Source organism: Falco naumanni, chromosome 18 (assembly GCF_017639655.2).
Source record: "Falco naumanni isolate bFalNau1 chromosome 18, bFalNau1.pat, whole genome shotgun sequence".
NCBI classification, from domain to species: Eukaryota; Metazoa; Chordata; class Aves; order Falconiformes; family Falconidae; genus Falco; species Falco naumanni.
This window is the reverse complement of record NC_054071.1, coordinates 2,662,084-2,670,392: the sequence shown is the minus strand read 5'-3', so window position 1 is coordinate 2,670,392 and position 8,309 is coordinate 2,662,084.

The following is an 8,309-nucleotide window of genomic DNA, read 5'->3' as shown; positions in this document are numbered from 1 at the left end:
GGGGTCTGCAGAAACATGCCCCGGGAGGGGCTGGGGGGGCGGTGAGAGCAGTTGGGCGGTGGGGCTGGGCTTTGAGGGGGGGGACAGGGGGGCGGGGTGGGGGTCACATCTTGGGGGGGGACCCCCAGGACATCGGTGTGACGAGTTGCCCCCAGACCTACACCGCACACGTGTGTGTTTGGGGGGGGGCTATATGCATGTGTGCCCAGCGCACACGTGTGTGCATGCGTGTGCCACGTGTGCACAGCCGTGTGCGGTGCCTGCGTGTACATGACACTCATGTGCACCCATGGGTGCCCAGGGACCCTCAGACGGGTGGGGGGACACCTGAGCGGTGACATGGTGACACCCCAGGGACCGTGCGGTGACGGTGACACCCGCCCCGGCGTGACCTGCGGTTCCCTCCCCAGCCAGTGAAGCACCTTGAGCTTCTTGGTGGGCCCCCATGGGCACGTCCCCACCACCCCCAGGGCCCCCAGCCCCAAGGGTGCTCCGGCAGGGGACATGCCACTGCCTGGCCAGGGGACACTGCAGTGCTACCAGGTGTGGAGCAGGGACACGCTGCTGCCATGGGCAGGTCCCGGTGGGGCTTGGCCTGGCCCTGGTGTGGCCACTGGCCGGGTGTTTGTGGCCTCGTGTCCTCCTGCTGCAGCTGGCTGGCACAGGGGGTGGGGGGAGCCTGGAGCCCACCATGAGGGTCCTGGGGAGTGGGCAGTGTGGGGCAACCTTTGCATCTTGGGTGGGCTCCATCATCAGGGCGACCTTCATCATGAGGAACATTCTTTGGGGGAATGTCCATCATGGTGGGGAACCTCTGTCATCAGGAGAACCTCCGTTGTGGGGCAACCTCCATCATGGGGGGCATCTCCATCATGGGGGCAACCTCCATCATGAGAGAACTTCTGTCATCAGGAGAACTTCCATCGTGGGGGAACCTTCACCATCAGGAGAACGACCACCATGGGGCAACCTCTGTCATCAGGAGAACCTCCGTTGTGGGGCAATCTCCGTCATGGGGGGCTTCTCCATCATGGGGGGCTTCTCCATCATGGGGGGCTTCTCCATCATGGGGGCAGCCTCCATCATGAGAGAACTTCTGTCATCAGGAGAACTTCTATCGTGGGGGAACCTTCACCATCAGGAGAACGACCATCATGGGGCAACCTCCATCATGGGGGAACCTCTGTCATCAGGAGAACCTCCGTTGTGGGGCAACCTCCACCATGGGGGGGGGGGGGGGACACCTCCATCATGAGGGGAACCCTTGTCATGGGGGAACATCCATCATGGGGAAACCTTCACTTTGGGGGACACCTTCATTTTGAGGAACCCTCCATCATGGGGGGAACTCTTTACGGTGGGGGAACCCTCTGCACGGAGGATACTTCCATCGGGGGGGGGGACACCTCTGTCATGAGGATACCTGCGTTTTGGGGTGCCTCCAGCACGGGGAAACCCCCTGTCATGGGGGAAACCCTCCCACGGGGGAGTCTCCATCACGGGGGAGCCCACCATCATGGGGCAACCTCCGTTTTGGAGGAACCTCCAAGGCAGGGAGACCCTCCAGCGTCCCTGCCTGTCTGTGCTTCCGTGTGCACATACATGCCCACGTGTGTGCCCCCACGCTTGTCCACACGTGTGCCCGCTCCTGCGTGCACAGACACATCCAGGCAGGTCAGCACACACCAACACGCAGGCACACGCGTGCGGCACGGTGCCCACACCCCTCTATACACACACGCGTGTGCCCATCTGCTCCGTTCATGTGTGTGTGTCCCCAGCTTTGCTTGCGGGGTGTCCCGTGTCCCCACGGCCGGGCCCCTGGTGCCCCCGCACACGACTGGGGGCCCCCGGCCCCTCGGCTGGTGGCCACGGGGTCGCTATAAATGGCCGGGCAGCAGCTGGGCTGCGTCAGCGCGGGGGTGGCCGAGCACGGCCGGCTCCTTGCACGCGCCGGTGGGTGCCGACAGCGACCCACACACGCGTGTGCACAGGGCGAGGGTCCTGCAGGGGAGCGCAGGGGGCATGGTGAGCCCCAGGGACATGGGTGGCCTGGCACACGTATGGCCGTTACATGTGCAGCCCGTGTTAGACGTGCTGGATCCCCTCCTCGTGCCCCCAGGGTGCTCCCTGGTGCACACAGCCATTTGCACGCCTGCTCACAAGCACGTCCCTGGCGTGTGCGTCCCCTCCTTGCACACACCTGTATGTTTCTCCCCAAGGGCACACGCTCCCCTCACACGCACACCCACACACCCCTTGCACACCCGCCTGCTGCGCACTCACACGTGCTCCCTTGTGTGCACACATGTGCACGGACGTGTTCCCCTTTCACACTCGCTCTTTGTTGCACACACCTCCCCTTATATACCCACGGTCCCCCTTGCACACACACTCACCCTTTCAGGCACCCCTCCTTGCACACTCAAGTGCCTCCCTGTTGCACGCACACTCTCCTTGCTCTCCCAGTGCCCTTTGCACGCTCACACTCACCTTTGCACACACACCCCCTCACAGCCCCCACTGTACATCCCCCACCCTTGCGCCTCCCCTTACTCACACACTCCCCCTTGCACCCCCTTGCACACACAGGCAACCACACTCGCACCCCTCTTCTTTGTGCACGCTCACGTCCTTGCACACCCCTTGCACACCCCTTGCCCACCCCCTTGCCCATCCCTTTACACACCCCCTTGCACACCCCCTTGCACACACACAGGCACACGGACACCTCCCCTTGCACACACACTCCCCCCTTGCACACACATGCAACCACCCTCGCACCCCTCCTCTTTGTGCACACTCACTCCCTTGCACACCCCTTGCACACCCCCTTGCACACACACTCCCCCCTTGCACACACATGCAACCACCCTCGCACCCCTCCTCTTTGTGCACGCTCACTCCCTTGCACACCCCTTGCACACCCCCTTGCACACACAGGCACACAAACACCTTCCCTTGCACCCCCCCTTGCACACATGCACTCCCCCATTGCACACGCATGCAACCACCCTCATACCCCTCCTCTTTGTGCACGCTCACCCCCTTGCCCACCCCTTACTCACCCCTTCCCCACCCCCTTGCACACCCCTTTGCACACGCAGGCACACGAACATCTCCCTTTGCACCCCCCCCTTGCACACACGCACTCCCCCCTTGCACACGCATGCAACCACCCTCACCCCCCTCTTCTTTGTGCACGCTCACCCCCTCGCCCCCCCCTCGCCCCCCCCAGCCGCCCCTCGCCCCCCCCCCCCCGCCCCCGCCCGCGCCGCCCGCCCCTAATCGACTCCAGCTGCAAAAACATTCCCCGCATTCAGAGGCGCCGCCGCCTCCGGAGCCGCCCCCCGCCCGGCCCGGCCGGATCCCTCCCCCCAGCCCCCCCGGCCCCCCCGGCCCCCCCGGGCGGCTGCGCCGGAACCGCGTGGCCGTGGGGCAGCCCCACGGCTGGACCCAGCGCGGGGGCTGGGCTGGGACCCCCGTGCCCACCCATCCCACGCGATGGGGTGCTGGGTTGGAGGTGGGGTCCCACATTCTCCAAGGGGTGCGCCAGGATGGGAATGGAGCATCACGCCCACCCATCCCGTGTCCTCTGGGTGGTGCGTGGGGTGGAGGTGGGGAACCATGTCCATCCGTCCCACCTTCTCCAGGAGCTGCACCAGGATGGAGACAGGGTTCCATGCCCACCCACCCCACTTCCACCCACCCCTCATCATCCAGGAGGGATGCTGAGGTGCTGGGATGTTCTCCAGGAGGTACGCTAGGATGGAGACAGACGGGTCCCATGTTCACCCATCCTGTCTCCATCCATCTCACGTTCTCCAGAGGGGGTGTTGGGTGGAGGCAGGGTACTGAGTCCATCCATCCCATGTTCTCCAGGAGGTACACCAGGATGGAGAGGGGTCCCATGCTCATTCATCCCTTGTCCACCCATCCCACGTTGTCTGTGGGGGGTGCTGGGATGCAGATGGGGTACCATGCTCACCCACCCTACTTCCATCCTCCAGGAGGGAAGCTGGGATGGAGATGGGGTACAACATCTGCGCATACCCTGTTTTCAAGGACGAATGTTGGGAATGACACAGGGCATCACATCTACTACCCCAAGTTCTCCAGGAGAATGCTGGGATGGAGAGGTGGCCTCACGTCCTGCGGTCCCACACCCTTCAGGCGTGATCCCTGTGCAGATGGGGTCCCACATCACTCAGGCAGGGCAGTGGGATGGGGCCATGTCCCACATCGTCAGGCTGGGATGGCGGGATGGACACAGGATCCTCCATCTGCCTTGGGCAACCCAACCCTCATTAGGGACAACCCTAATTGCCAGGGTGGGGGTGGGGGCACATCTTGCTTTATGGCAGCTTTGTCTCCTTTAAGAGCGGTGCAGCGAGGAGCCGAATTTAGCCATCGTCCCACTCTGCCCACAGCACCCATGGGTGCTGCTCCCCGTGGCCTTGGGTCCCTGCTGGCTTTGTCCTCCTGGAGGTTAAGCCACATCAAGCTGTGAGCCGGCAGCTGCCTGCAAGTGGGGGACAGCCAGCCGTGTCCCCACCAAGGCCCTGGGACCTGTCACACCGTAAGGGCTGATAGAAATGATCGGTGGGGACGAGTGTTGTGTCACCACAAGCTGTCCCCCGTCACCTCCCTGCTCCCCATCATCTCCCTCTGCCACCCCCCAGGTCACTGCTGGGGACACAGGATGAGAGTGGACAGTGGCAAGGGGGGGGGGGGGGCAGGGGGAGATGGACCCCACTGCCCTGAGGGCACTGTCACCCTGGTGGGACAGGTCCCAAGGGAAAAAGTGGGGGAGCCCCCAGGAGACAGAGGATGGGACAGCCCGGGGGCCAGGGGAGCCGGGGGGCATGAGGACAGGACTACCCATGGGGCAGGGTCCCTGGGGGACAGGGGACAGGAGAGCCCATGGACATGGGGACAGGAGAGCTTGTGACCAGGGGAGCCCGTGGTCCGGGGACAGCCAGCCAGCAGCCAGGGGACAGGAGTGACTGTGGCCTGGGGAACAGAAGCACTGGGACAGCCAGTACTGGGGACTCCCGTGACCTGTCCTCCTCCCAGCAAGACCAGTTCCTTCCTCCAGCATCCCTTTCCCTGCACTGGTTTCACCCCCTGGGGCTGTCTCGTCATCACCCCACAGCTGACTTGTCCATGGCTGCTCCTCGTGGGGACCCCCGGTCCCCATCCCCACCAGAATGAGCCCCATGAGGCTCCCCAGGCACTGGTGTGATGAGTTGTGGGTGCTCTGGGGGCCGGCAGGGTGGGCATTTGCTGGGGCAGGGGGGGCTGGGGCGCACTTTAATTGACTTCTGCCGCATTGGGCAGCTGTGAAAACAGAGCGGGGCTCATTAGGGGACATCAAAGGACCCCCAGCACGGCCAGGCGGGGACACGGTGGGACAGGCCACTGGCGTTTGCTCCCTTTTTGCTTGGCTTAAAAAGGAAAAGGAAGATGGGAGTCACCAGCCTGGGAGGGCTGCGACTCGGCTGTGTGCAGCGAGGAGGGGCCTGTCACTGTCCCCTGTCCCCTGTCCCCAGGGGGGACCTATTGTCTGTGTTGCCAGACCAGGGGGTGACCTGTCCCCAGGGTGCCTTGGACCTGGGGGGACCCATCCTGGAGGTTAGTTGGACTTGGGGTGACCCACCCCTGGGGTGACCCATCCCCAGGGTGACCTGGTCCCATCACCAAGGTCAGCTGGATCCGGGGTGACCCATCCCCAGGGAGATCCATCCTTGGGGTGACCCACCCTTGGGGTGACACACCAGGGGACAGAGGGGACACATGCCAACAGCTCCTGCCCTGCTCTGCCTGCAAACAGTCCTGAGAGCCAAAAACCTCCAACCCCCCCCCCCCCCCCCCCAAAAAAAAAAAAAAAAAGGCTCCTGGAGGGCCCCGGGCTGAGCCACGCAGCCGCTGCCGGGGCAGGATCTGGCCCGATGCCTCCAATCCCAACCCCAACCCTCCTGGACATCGCAGGAGCCTGCAGGGCTGGGGAGGGGGGCCACGGACGCAGACCCCCAGGTGGGTGCCAGCAGCATCTGTGGGGTGCTCAGCACCCACAGAGCCGCTGGGCACAGCCACCATAATCCCAGCTCTGTTTTCCAAAGCCGGGACACCGAAGCCTTTAAAAAAACAATCATCTCCCAGCTCCTGCATTCCTGGGTGGAGAGTTTACATTCCCCCCGTCCCTGGCGATCCGCGCTTCGCCTCCGGAAAACAAAGCGGCCTTGGGTGGGATCTGCCTTTTGGGGAGCGGGACCCCCCGGCTGGCTAACGAGAACCAGCCGATGGCCAGTACCCCCAGGCCAAAGCACCCAGTGCCAGGGCTGGATACGGCCCTGGGACCCCTTATGGCAAAGGTGAACCCACCCGTGCGATGGCACCTTTGGGTGCACGGAGTGGAGGGGTGCTGGGGGGGTCCCCCTGGCCCCTTGGCCGAGGCTCATCCTGCCAATGTCACCCCCAGTGTGGTTTTCCCTGCAGGAGGGAGGCAAAGACATCGGCAGTGATAAAATCAACCCCATTTTAATTCCCATTTCGAGAGTCACCAAAGGCTGGGGGGGTGCCGGGGGGGTCCCAGCCAGCTCATCCCATCCCTCAAACTGCGTCTCCAACCCCTGGAGCAGGGGGGAAACCCTGGATACGTTTTTCCCCCCTCTTCTCTCCCCCCTTCCAAGTCATCGCTGGAAAATTAAACCGGATCCAAAGAGTTTTTCCTTTCCAAAATGTGCTGGAGAGGCACTGCCTTAACCCCTTCGCTTCTCCTTTCACTGGAAAATTGGGATTTTTAAGGGGGTTTTGGAATCATTCCGAGGCTTTGCTGGAGAAAGGGGAAGGGCTCAATCCCCCCGCAAACCCCCTTTGTGCTTGGAGGATCCCAAAATCCCCCAAAATGATGGAGACAAGAAGTGCTGAGGCTTCCCGGGGCCGGTTTTGGGGCACCCGTGGGGTCAGCGCTTCCCCGGCCATGTCTCCCTCTCCATTTTGGGAAGAGTATTTTTTTAAATTTCAATTAAATCCAGCTGATTAAATCCATCCTTCCCCTCCCTGAGCTCTGTGCCAGCCCCCCTCCAGCTGAAACTCCCCACATCCCATCTCCAGCATCGCCCAAATCCCGACAAGCTGAACTGGAGCCGGGACCCACTTCTCTCCGGAGACTGGGGATCGGGGCGGGGGGGGGGGGGGGGGCGGCCCACACACAGCCAAACCCCCTAATCCTACAGAAAATGTGAGCTATTTCCTTCAGGGGGGGCTCTCCTATGCACAGGAGCCCCCCCCCCCACCCTCTGCAAAACGTGGAAAATCCTTGTTTTGGGGGTTAAATCCGTATTTTTCCCCTTGCAAAGTGCTTTGTTCCAGCTGGAGGGAGATTCTGGCTCACCCCCACGGTGCGATGGAAGTGGGGGGGGGCGGGCAGCAGCACCCATAGGACCCCCCCTGGGGAAAAAAAAAACCCTCAGGGATAAGTTAGCATTTTGTTTCACTTGTTTGTATTTGCAACGGAGTGTTTAAAAAGTAATTTGGGAGGAAAAGGCTGTGGCCAAGCAGGGGGAGGTACAGGCAGGGCAGTACAGGCAGGGGCAGGCAGAGACCCCCACCCTGGGGGGCTGGAGCGGGGGGGTACAGCCCCGTCACAGCATCTTCTGGGTGCAAGCAAAGTGTGTGTGGGGTGGTAATACAAAAAATACCAACTTTTTGGGGGCTTCCAAAAGAAAAGCAAAAAAAAATATGGGATTTTTATTGGGCTTTTTCTTTTTTCCCCCCTTTTTTCCAGGGGCTGCCAGAGCAGCGCCAGGGAAGGGCGGCACAGAGCGGGCACGGAGTGGGCACGGAGCCGGCTGCTCCCCGAGCCCAGCCACAGCCCCCCAGCCCTGGCGGCACCGCGGGCAGGGGGAACCCCAACCCAGAGAGTGGGGAGGGGTGAGGGAGGGCGAGAATCCTCTCCCAGTCCGGGCAAATGGTTTTTCCCCCCCTTTTTCTCCTTTTTTTTTCCTCTTTCTTCTTGCCGCTTCCCTTTTTTCCCCACTCCTTGTTCTTCCTTCTTTTGCCTTTTTCTCCCCTCGTTTTTCTCCTCTCCTTTTTCCTTTTCCCTCTTTTTCCTCTCCTTTTTTTCCCTCCCTTTCCTCTTTTTTCCTCCCTTTCCTCCTCTCTTTCCCCCCTTCCTCCTTTTTTCCCCCTCCTCTTTTTCATGTCTTAAATAGAAATATATGATTAAATTTACAAATGCTATTTACAGGTTTAATTACAAATAAAAAAAAAATCAAAGAGAAAGAGAGACACCCCTTAGACGTTAA